Genomic DNA, 12,548 nt, shown 5'->3' with positions numbered 1-12,548 from the left:
CAAATGGCATTATTTCATTCTTTTTTATGGCTGAGTAGGTTTATGTTTTTTTAAAAAAGACTATGTAAATGTGAAATTTCAATTTTAAAGTATTTCTAGCAATTTGTAGGATTCACCCTATTTATAAACTGTGTGTGCGTGTTTTATTTTTATTTTTTTTTCCCTAGGTTGGAAAAAAAGAGATTTAGCTCCAAAATGATGTTTAGGTCAGCAATTATCTGAAAACAACCTAAATATCTGCTAGTAGGAAATGGACAGCTTTGCGAGGTATTTGGTTGATAGGATGCTCTACAGAACTTCAGAAGAATGAACCAGACTTTTATGCATCAATATCAGTAGACCTCAAAACGGAAAGTGTAGAGTGAAAAACTCAAATCTCAGGATATTAGATATTCGTTTTATAGATGTTACACCATTTAAAACATATTATATACCAGATCACATTTATAAATGCGTGTGTGAATAAAATTAGACAAATTGGTCATAAGATTGCCTCTCAGAGAAGTGGAACAGGATAGGGAGGGGAACATTAATCTCCATTAAAAAAATCCCTGACATGATGTGGTTATTTTGGTTAATGGGCTCAAGGGCACTTGCTATATTAACACTTGGACTTTTTTTTTTTTAACATTTCTGTAATGAAAAAATTCCATGTAATATTTCCTATTAAAATAGGAAATGTATGGTTCCACCTAGGAACCATACATTTATCAAGACTCTGAGTAAGAGACTGAAGCTATTCTAATATATCTGTATTTCACAATATCATTCTGTGGAAAAGCAAAAATTGACAGGATGAATCTTGAAGATGAGGAAAACTCCATGTTGATCTGGCTCCTGGGACGTTAGAATTGCTAATGGGTTCAGAATAAAGATCCTGGCAGCAGACCTTCTATTGAGACCTTGGGCAAGTTCTCTAAGACTCTCAGTTTCCTTATTTATAGAATTGGAATAACTGGCCCATCTCAGCACTGTTGTGAGGGTTCTTTGAGTTCCTCCATGTAGTAGGCATACACCAAAGATTAGCTGATGTTTTCATCCTTACTCCTATTATCAGCAGCCTCAATTCTTCCAGTGAGCTATTTTCATTTTCTCATTAGACTAGAAACAGAATAACGCTGTTTTCCCTGCATGGAAGGCTTTTCATTTCCACCCTGATGTCATCTGGTTAACTCCTTCTCAGAGGAGTTCTCTGTGAATTGTCAAATTCTTACAAGAAGCTCCCTGTCCTTTCCCACGTGGGTCAGTTCCTAGTCATACCACAAATGTAATTTAATAATTACTTGAATAGTAATAACACTAAATAGTATTACCTAATAGTAATAACAACTATTTGCTAATTCCTGACTTTCTTCTGGATTGTAAACTGTTTTTCTTCTTCACTACAATATCTTCAGTGCCTAGAACAATGTCTAGCATTGGGGAATTAATTACTGACTAAATCAGTAAATATAGTAAAGGTGAAAACTTTTAGAGTTAATTTTAACAGAAAATGAATTGACTCTCTCCTCCTCAAGGATTAACTAAGCTAATATCTAGGATTATTTGATTTCATAAAAAATACATATTACATGTACTGATTTATTTATAATAATAATTATAAGATACCCCAAATTAAGATTTATTTGTAATTTGGCTTTAGCAGATCACCTAATGGTTAGTAATGTAAATATCATCACATACTTTCAGTTACTGTGGAAAGCAGGAAAATTTCCAAAATTTTATCTTATGATACATGCTCATCTGATTGTTTACCCTCAAACTCACTCACTTTTTTTTCTTTTAAAAATAGCAAAAGAGGAATTAACACACAGGAAATGATACTTCTCCAGGAGCAGAATAAGGTTCATTCACAATAAACTAAATTAATAAGTAGTTTGATAAAAAAGGGCTTTTGTAAATCAGATGGAATGTTACTTATGACTTTAAAGCAAACCATAAAACAGTAAGCCCTTTGGAAGGGGACTTAACAGAGGAAAGACAGGAAACTGGTTTTCTCTTAGTTGTGGGTTTATTTACTCTGGGAAAGAAACTCAAGAATGCTTTACAATTTGAGGAAGGTCTGTGTGTTCTGATATTAGCATATTTCTCTAGGAAAAACATCATATAGGATTTTGAACTGATTGAAAGCCCACATTTATTAGATAAGTAAGGAGCTGAGCAAAATATGAGCAAGAAAGAAATGGGGACTTTCAAAGCATTAAAGGAATTTTTATGACTCAAATGGGGTGGCGAAATTTCAGGGCAAGAAAAATAATTCAAAGCCCTACATTGAAAAAGAATAATAGGAATTGTAGCTTTGGGAGTCTCCCCCATCACTTTTGGAGACAAATGATTTTATAACACAAATCACTGGGAACCATTATAGCTGTATTTCTATGAATTGTCCTATTCTGAAATCATAAGTAACTGCAGTTTCTAATGCTGAGCATATATTTATTCATTTATTCATTCATTCATCAGAACACACTTATTTGGTTTCAATTATTTGCCAAGCTTGGAGTGAGATTGTCATTTTAAAATTATCTTTTAATGGAAGTGAAATAGGTATTTTTAAAAATTGCATAGTTATTGCTCAAAAGTATCACCTGGGGATGTACAGGAAGATAACTTTTTTGTTGTTGTTGAAACATGAAGGTGTGTTCTTGCCAAATTCTGCCCACGTAACTATTTAATCTACGTATTAGTCATCTGCCCCCACATTGGGGTTGGAGAACACTTTTAAAGTCATATGGTTAGAAAACTGCTCTTGGGGAAACACTGGTTCAAATAACATTCTGATGCTTGTAAGCAAGCTACATCCACAGCATTGGCAGCACCTGGGAGCTTGCTAGAAATGCAGATTCTCAGGACCCACACACTCCACTGAAGAAGAATCAACAAGATGGTCAGGTGATGCTAGTGGACATTAACATTTATTAGGTACTGTTAGCCAAATCCCTCCTAGGTGGTTTTTAGAACAGAATATCTTCAGTAATGGGTGACTCATTCTTCAACAATGCAACCTGTATTATTTTTAGGCCCTAAACTTTAGCAAGTTCTTCCTTGCCTGGCTCAAAGCTCAAAGGACTCAAAGTCCTTGAATATTGCATTTACTGCCCCTCTGCCTTCAGAACCAGGCTTATGTTTCTTTTTGTTCTGCTTTTTTTTTTTTAGGACCACACCCGTGGAATATGGAGGTTCCCAGGTTAGGAGTCAAATTGGAGCTACACCTGCCAGCCTATGCCACAGCCACAGCAACATGGGATCTGAGCCGCGTCTGTGACCTACACCATAGCTCATGGCAATGCCAGATCTTTAACCCACTGAGCAAGGCCAGGGATTGAACCCATAACCTCATGGTTACTAGTTGGATTTGTTTCCCCTGGGCCACAGTGGGAACTCCGCTAATGCCTCTTTTTAATGAAGATCATTCACGCATGAGAATGGATCATCATGTTCTTCTTTCTGGATTTAAGCTCTTCCAGGTGTAACTAAATCCCCATCTGCCTAGCTGTTCCTTTACCAGTCTATTCTCAGTGGGTAATTTTAAAGGACTTCCAACTTCCAATCTGTGATTGCTCCTTTACTCCAGCTGGTAGTAAGTAGCAGTGGGTAAGAAGATGATAGGAACCCAGGAGTTGTACTTCCATCCATTTAGGGAGAATGATTCTGAGACACAGACTTATAATTATCCATAATTTCCTTAGGTTCAAAATTCTGGCTCATGGTGGAAACTTCTATTATTATAATTGCCCTAAAGAGCACTGCTTTGCCTTTCTTCTAATTTTAAATGCACCAACTATTTAGCACTTAAAAAGTGAAAAATGCATATAGAAATATATTAAAATAAGAATTTTCTGTTTCTCTATAAATTTTAAAGTTTTAAGGAAAAAATCCCTTGTAATCCACAACTGAGCACATCCACTGATTTTGTTTTTTTCTTTTATTGAAGTGTCAAATGTACAAACATCTAATATATGGACATAATCATAATGACCTCAGTTTTTTAAAACTTCCTTTTCTAGGTAGAATATTTTTTCATGTTACTCTATGATTTTCGTAGTTAAGCATAATCATTTTCTCATTGTAGGAATTTGAGTTCATAAGTGTATTCTGAAATAAAATATGAAGTAAAATATGTGCCATTTTTGGGTTGGTTTTGTTTTTTGATATCTGTTTCCTAAGGTTTTTTTTTTTTTTTTTTGGTCTTTTTATCTTTTTCAGGGCCTCACCCACGGCACACGGAAGTTCCCAGGCTAGGGGTCTAATTGGAGCTGTAGCCGCTGGCCTACACCAAAGCCACAGCAACGCCAGATCCAAGCCGCATCTGCGACCAACACCACAGCTCACGGCAATGCCCGGGTCCTGAACCCACTGAGCAAGGTCAGGGATCACACCCATCAACCTCATGGTTCCTAGTCAGATTCGTTAACCACTGAGTCACAACGAGAACTCCCATGTTTCCTACGAATTTTTTTTAAAAAAATAACATTTTCTAACACAGAATACAGAGCATGAAGTTTTTGTTTTGTTTGTTTTTGTATCAGGGTTATTGAGTCTTGGGTAAGAAAATCTATAGCAAGAGTAGCTTGAGATTTTTTTTTCAAAATTTTTTGGAGAAAGTGGCCCACAGCGCATTCTTAGACTAGTTGCTCTTCTCACCAACTTCCCACACTTTCTTTCCCCACACTTCCTTCTAGATGTTTTCGTTCTTCTTGACTCTTCCTCATTCTGTCTCCCTCTCTTCCCTTCTTCAGAGTGTTTTCCAAAGCAGCTGCTGCTCTCACCTCTGCGTTGAACAACAAAGCTGTGTGTATGTGTGGGGAGAAGCTGGAAAAGAAGACAGATGGTTCTTTCATTACCAGGTTGCTTTGGATTAGTTGTGCTGGCTGTAATTTATTTTCAAGGAGACTGGGCTGGGTCCTGTGGATAACCAGTCATGAGCTACAGTTATTTAATATATGCAGCTGGTTTTGCTGCTGGACTTTTTGTTTTGTTTTTGGTAATTACATCATCCTGTCAAGCATGTTGGGAGGTATCATTAGTGAGTTTACTAAAATAGGGTTTTCATTTAAAAAAAATTTTTAGTGGCTTTTTTCTTGGGTAGCCAAACTATTCTTATAAGCATGCTATCTTTGTGTTTTCTTTCAGCACTTCCAAGTGAAGAAGCAGCACAGCATTTTGTCTTGGATAACTTTTAGTGGGGAGGCTCCAACAACTTAGCAGCCAGCCTCCTTTCAGCATTCTGCACCCTCAGACACCTAGGGCCTTTGGGAAACAGATTCCTAAAAGTGTAGGTAAGCATGACTCTTTTCTTAGATGTAAGTTTGAACACTTGAAAAGATATAGTGTTTCCCTTCTGGCAGGTGACTTAAAAATACCCTTTCCTTTTATGTAGCTGCTTGTTAATTTATCTCTTAATAGTTTAACATGTGGTCAGAGGGCCTATGAAACTATGTTATTATGTACCAAGGGCCCTTCAGCATATCCCCAAACTGAAGGATGAAAGTTTTAATTGTTAGTTTTAATTCTCAGTGTGAATGGGACCTCTTTGGGATTGTTCTAAACCTATGAGGAAGTAAAAGAGTAACAAGTTAAAATTAGAATATTACATACATCACAACTATTGTAGAAAGCGCTGTTGAGTAGCTGTGTTAGAATGAATTCTACCCTCTCTGGCTTTAAAAGCTACAATTAATAATAATTTCATTGGAGTACTTTAGTTTGTAGACATTCTTCTTACTATTCCTGGAAAACCATTTGTAAATATAAGACACCAGTTTATAAATCTATTCTGAGAAAACTCTGGAGCTCAGATGTCTACCAGGAATTAGCTCCATGTTTTACCCATGAATCCATACATAGGCTTTTTGGTTTGTTGAGGTTCATCAGAGAATAATTATTCTACTAGTAAATTTGTTACTGTTTTGTTTGAAGATCATTTTGTGAAGGACACATTGACTGACAGCATTATGCTTTAGTGGTACTGGTGAGTTTGGATATTTACAATGGTTTTGGGATTTAGTCCTTGGAACCTCTTGAGCTCTTCATTGCTCATGCCAAGATTATTCAAGAGTGGATCCAGGAGTTCCCATTGTGGTTCAGCAGTAATGAACCTGACTAGTATCCATGAGAATGCAGGTTCAATTCGTGGCCTCACTCAGTGAGTTAGGGATCCAGCGTTGCCATGTGCTGTGGTGTAGGTTGCAGTGCCACTCGGATCCTGTGTTGTGGTGAAGGCCAGCAGCTGCAGCTCTGATTCGACCCCTAGCCTGGGAACTTCCATATGCTGCAAGTGTGGCCCTAAAAAGCAAAAAAAAAAAAAAAAAGGGAGTCAAAGTCCTTCCCTAATCTCCTGAGCCACTGGGTTTGCAGAACTCTTGAGCACTGTGAACGTAGGCTGAAGAAAGGGCTGTAGGTTTCTTGCTGCCAGAAACATCTTAATTTAATGAAATCTGGGTTGTAATCTTGGGGATGTGTGGAACTGCCTTTTCCTGGCAATCCTCCATCTCCTGGCATCAAAAAATGGAAATATTTTAAGTTTTTATAGCCTAATGATGAAAAGTATGGATTCTGGTGTGTGCCTCGGTTCAAATCCCAGCTCTGCCACGTACTTCTTGGTTATCCTTGGGTACATTATAAATTCTCTGTTTTAGTGTCTTCTTCTGTATGCTAGGAATGACAATAGCACCTTTCTTAAAGGGTGATTTTGAGGATTAAAAGAATTATGCATCTGTCACTTTAAGCGTTCAGAAAATTTAAACTACTTTTATTGGCATTGCCTTGTTTATTCTTCTTCCTCCATTTTCAAGTTTAGGTCTGACAGGTAGCTCCTCATCCTTACCTTGTTACATGTTGCTGATTGAACTGGGCATTTGCTTCTGAGCCTAGAACACAATAGTTAATCCCTTTCAACATTGTAATTGATCCAAATCAGAATGTAAGATGAAAGCTATTTGCCAGTTCAGATTATTTGTAAAGTTCTTGACTTTATTTCTTGCTTCAAGATGTAAATTTTATATTCTGATTACTAATCTGGGTTATTTATTTGGTTTTACTAAGATTCAGAGCAGTTTTATTAGGAAAAGCATAAAAAGGTATGGCTTCTATAGCAGAGATGGTGTCTAAGATGAGTTTTCCAAATGAATTGCTATAATCTTGAATGTCTTTTGTTTATATTTAGAAGTAGATCAGTAAGTCTTCCTACCACAGATATTTGAAATATTTAAATAATTGTGGAGAAATAATAGCTAGTCTAGTAATGGAAGCTTAATCTTTTGAGGCTATTATTATACAATGTCATTAGTTGTTTAGGATCTTTACCAATAGGTTATGAAGGCAAGCCTTTGTATATGAATGGCTAATAAATACTTCATTAGTTTTAAAAGAATTAAAAACAAGATTAGGAGAGTACTAACCATATGCTGAATATTTTTCTAAGTGTTTTATGTTTATGGCTTATATAGCTCTATTAGGTAGTATATTTATTCCCATTTCATAGCTGGGGTGTAAAGGGGTTAAGACATATCTGAGGGTCATACCGTTAGACAGAAGCAGGGCTAAGATTCAAACCCAGGATATCAGATTGCCCAGAAGACAACGGTAACACCTAATTGTACTGTTTCAAAGAATAAATTGCATGAAGAAGTAAGATGGAAGGATCAAATTAAAGAAGTCTTAAATGTCAGGCTAAGTGATTTTTCTGTGTATTTGGCAGACAATGGGAAGCCACTCACAGTTTTCCTTCAGGGTGGGTGACAAAATGAGAACTGGCCTTTGAGCATTTTATGCTGGTAGAGCCTGTGGGTTGGTTTAGGGGGAAGAGAAATTAGAGATCATTGTTAGTAGCTGAGGAGTAATGAGACCATTGGTGAAGGAAAGCGGATTCAGATAAGAGCTTGAGAACACCTGTTTTTAGGTGTGCCTGCCAAGGAGGAAGAGGAGAGTTAGAAGCTCAGGCAGCAGGAGTGAGACCCAGGGCCACCTATGGGAGGTGTTTCAGGAATATGAAACCGTAGAGATTGGAAAGGATTGGAATGAACCAAAGACTCGTAGTGGGTTATCATTGTGCACCCATGATGAGAGCGGAATCATGCTGGAGGAAAATCCACATCAGAATATTTTCCTGCACTGCTGATGCCACCACAGACTCTGCTACTTATGGGTGAAGTCGCCTTGGGCAAGTTTTGACTTTTTTCTAAATCCTGTCTGCCTCTTCTGTAATATGGTGACATAAGACCTTACTCTGTCTAAATGCCCTGGACTCCCTGCAGTCTTTCCAGGTCTTTCTAAGGTCTGTGGTTCCTAGATCTAGTTGTGAATAGCACTACTTGGACATGTTGTGAATGTTTGGTGAATCAGTAGGCCCCTTTGAGGTGAATCAGAACGTGATGCAAATGAAGTGTGTGTCCTATAGGGGTAATCTGAGAGGAGTCCTATGTGTTTTCTTTTGGAAATAACAGTAGTGACACTGGTAGCAGATGGAAGGATGAGGCTGTAAACAATATAGGAATTAAAACGTCCAGGGAGTTTACAACGAGACCACAAACACCCTCCATAATGAGGAGGGAAATTTTTCTCAAAGCCACTTCTTTTCAAAGAGAGTCACACTAATTTCTTCAGAAAAAATTCTGTTGATTGGAAATTTTAAAAGGTCAAGCCCAAAAGAGTTTTAAAAGAGGTAGCATGGAACTTAGGATGAGCTTCCACTTCCTCTCAAAAATTTTTTGTGAGCCCTGATCCTCTCCACAGGCTGTAATGCTTCTTTCCTCTGGCCTTCTCCTGCAGCGCTTCTCAGACACACAGATCACCTGGGGATTTTGTTAAAACTCAAGAGTTCCTGTCGTGGCTCAGGGGGCTAAGAACCCAACATGGTATTGATGAGGATGTGGGTTCTATCCCTGGCCTCGTTCAGTGGGTTAAGGATCTGGTGTTGCTGAAAGCTTCGATGTTGGCCACAGGTGCGGCTCAGATCTAGTATTGACATTGCCGTGGCTGTGGCATAGCCAGCAGCTGCAGCTCCGATTTGACCCCTAGCCTGGGAGCTTCCACATGCCTCAGGTGAGGCCCTACAAAAAACAAAAACAAAGAAAACACACATTTGACTCAGCACATCAAGGGGTGGAGCTGAGATGCTACAGTTCTACCAAGTTCCCAGGTGACGCTGATATGACTGGTTTGTGGCCCACACTCTGAGAAGCAGGGATCTGAAATATTTAGTTTTATTTCTCACAACAGAGCAGTTGTGCTCATCTTGAAATAGTGTAACTCACTTTCCCCACCAAACTGTGAGCTCTGTTCCCCATGTCCTAGTAGAGTACACACCTGTAGTGAGTGTTCAGTAGTAAGAGATTAATCCAGTCTTACTTCTGTCGGTGATTTGTAGTATTCATTGGCATCAATAATTTGAATTGTTATAGATGGGGGCTTTATTCTTTTAACTGAGTGATTTAAACAAATGTGTTTTTCAGATATGGGCACTGGAATGTAATATAAAATTTTCATATAAAGTTAAATAAACATTTACCATATGACCCATGAAAACATGATCACCCAAAGATTTGTACTTGAATCTTCAATGTAGCCTTTTTTATAATAGCCAAAATCAAAAGTTAACCAAATATCTATTAGCTTGTGAATTGATAAACCGATTGTGTAATAACATACTACTTAGCAATGTCAACTGATCCTAAAAAGAGCCTAAGAGTTGAGAATCATGTTTTATTCAATGACCCTTCTGACAACTATAGCCTAAGACACAGCCCCTCATATAACTCCGTGGAACTTTCCCAAAGAGGTAAGAGAGAGTCAGGAAATAGAGGAGTTTTTGCTGAAAACAACAACAAACAAACATGTTGAACATCAAACAATTACTGTTAATCACAAAAAACAGACATCTGAAGTTAATGATTTTAGTGCTTTTCTATGTGTGGGAAGATGCAAGAGTCTCCTTTGATGTACATCTTGACTCTTCCAAGCCTATATCCTGTTTTTCTCCACCTCAGAGTACACTGTTGGGGTTTGGGGAGGACTGGAAGATTGGCTACAGTGGCTGATGGTTTGATGGCAGGCAATGTTGTTGTTTACTGGAATGACAGGCAACTTTTTATTATTTTCTTTTGTACACAGCAATAAAAAGAAAAAAAAAAAGAATGAGTTCCTGGTAGAGGTAATAACATGACCATTTTTTTTTTCAGAAGCATTATACTAATTGAAATATGCCAGAAATAAGAAACACACTGTATGATTCCATCAATACAAACTTTGAGAAAGCCAAACTAGAGTGGTAAACAGATCAGAGGCTGCCAGGAAGTGAAGGAAGAGAGTTGCCTACAAAGAGGGACACAGGAACTTTTGAGTTAGATGGGAATGTTCAGTAAGATTTAGGGGTTGTTACACAACCTTATATATTTGTCAAAAGTCATGAAATTGCACACTTAAAAGAGGTGAATTTTATTATTAAAAATTTTTCCCTCAAAAAAGTTAACTTTAAAAGTTGGGAGTTCCCATTGTGGCTTAGCAGTAATGAACCCAATGCAACCCCTGGCTTTGTTCAGTGGGTTAAGGATCCAGTGTTACCATGAGTTGTGGTGTGTGTCACAAACTCGACTCAGATCGTATGTTGCTGTGGCTGTGGTGTAGGCCAGTGCCTGCAGCTCCCATTAGACCCCTAGCCTGGGAACTTCCATATGCTATAGATGTACCCCTAAAAAGACAAAACCCCCAAAAAACAAAAACAGCACTTTAAAAGTTGGCCACCATCATTAACCTGTTAATAATATCTAATACTCCTTAGAGGCTGTCTTATCAGTGGGACATTAAGAAACAGAGTAAATTTCCACCCTGGGAGAAGAAATGGGTCACTGGGAGAAAATATGAATAAACAGTAGGAACATAAGAAGTTCCCTTAAAAGCGTCTTTGTGTATTTTCAATGGAGCTGAGTCTACAGGGAGAGATCTTGAAAACAGGAACTTCAGTTCATTTATTTTTAGCATCTAATACAGTGTGCTATTAGCTGAATGATTTTTGTATGTCCTGCTGGGCTATTAAATAAAATTCTGCTGAAAGGTCATTTCTCTCCTTTTTATATTCTTTACAGTGAGCACACCCAATTTTCAGGACAGGATTTGGTCATCTGCTTCTGCAGTGAGGGCTCAGCTTTTATTAGATGAAAAGATCTGTCTGTATATACTAAGGAGGAAATCTGGCAAAAGCATTGGCTTTCCTGAAATATTGGAAAAAGAGGTATGTGCATACATGTAGGAACTAGGTGCCTAGAATTGTATTAAAAGAATTGAGGGAAGAAGAGAGAAATTGTTAATGATAATTTAGAAATCAACCAGCATGTGTACACTTGGCCCAATTTGTTGAAACTATGTAAGTGGCTTTTATGAAAGAGGAAGTGTAAAGGTCAAATTATAATTTTCTGTAAACTTAGTGATATCAGATGTTTTTCCCTTAAGTATTAAATAGCAGTGGCTTAGAACTTCAGATTTAAATTTAGCTTTTTTTTAGGTGGTGTAATATTGCATACTACTTAATTTTAAATGTGCTATTCTTTGTTTCTAAACTATGGCCTCTTCACAATTTTCAGCTCCTTTTAGCAGAAGACTACTAATTCCTTAAGATTTATCTCTTTAATTGTGAAATGAACAGTTTTTTATATTATAATGTTACTAAGTAAGTGTATTTTAATAAATGCATACATTTAATGTGCATTATCCCCTTGCTTTAAAAAGGTATTAAGTGGGAGTTCCCTTGTGGTGAAGCAGGATAAGGTTCTGGCATTGTCACTCCTGCCAGAACCTTATCCTTGGTCGGGAACTTCTATATGACACAGGCGTGACCAAAAAAAAGGGTATTAAGTGAATATATTAAATGTATGCTGTTACAGTAAAAAATACAGTAACTAAAATTTTCCAGAATGTACAATTTTAAAGTTTTCCATAGGAGCTCCCTGGTGGCTCAGCAGGTTAAAGATCCAGTGTTGTCACTGCTGTGACTCTGGTTACTGCTGTGGCACAAGTTCGATCCTTGGCCTGGGAACTTTCCCATTCTATGGGTGCAGCTAAACAAAATGGTTTCCCATAATGTACAATTAAAAAATCCATAAATCTCTCTTGCGGTGAAGATTCTAACACCCTTGCTTTCATTGTTGTGTGTGAAAAGGGCTTAGGGTAGTGCTGAGGATTTTGTAAGTACTTAATGAGTGGAGCTATTATTTACATGATGATCAGCAACAGAGGGTGGAGGTTGTTGGTATATAAATGAGGCGACTGAACACATTTGGATCATGCCATTAATAATAAGGACCACTACTTGAAAGAGGGAGTTAAAGAGGACTGAGACCCTTCCATCCATCACTGTGAGGTCCTGTGTTTCTCCTTTACGACTTGGGCTTCACAGAGATGGCTCAGGAGACCCGTGGGGCTGGACTTGAAAACCTAGATGTGAATGCATAGCTCAAGCTGCAGTTCATGCTCACCAGGGCATGTGATTGCAGAGAAGGGTCGTACACTGAGGATAAATACAAAGAGGAAGGATGGCAGGTTGTAAGATTTATTGC

General features: G+C 37.8%; 1 protein-coding gene across 24 annotated transcripts in view; it reads left to right on the top strand.

The window, feature by feature from the left end:
- The window catches only part of ST3GAL6 (ST3 beta-galactoside alpha-2,3-sialyltransferase 6), a 66,455-nt gene that overhangs the window by 15,195 nt on the left and 38,712 nt on the right, over positions 1-12,548 (top strand). For 10 of the 24 annotated variants that reach the window (XM_021070684.2, XM_021070677.2, XM_021070676.2 and 7 more), the window contains exon 2: positions 5,134-5,279. The exons of 6 other annotated variants lie outside the window; for them this stretch is intronic. The gene's annotated coding sequence lies outside the window, so the exon portion shown is untranslated. Of the gene's footprint in view, positions 1-4,739; positions 4,848-5,133; positions 5,280-11,088; positions 11,228-12,548 lie in introns of those variants that run through there. 8 more of the 24 variants (XM_084991630.1, XM_084991640.1, XM_084991629.1 and 5 more) reach the window with 3 other exon arrangements.

This window comes from Sus scrofa, chromosome 13 (genome assembly GCF_054392235.1).
Source record: "Sus scrofa isolate SSC_HxYL_T2T_F1_AM1 chromosome 13, Sscrofa_HxYL_maternal_Yorkshire_Landrace_v2.0, whole genome shotgun sequence".
NCBI classification, from domain to species: Eukaryota; Metazoa; Chordata; class Mammalia; order Artiodactyla; family Suidae; genus Sus; species Sus scrofa.
This window is presented reverse-complemented; position numbering and strand designations above follow the sequence as displayed.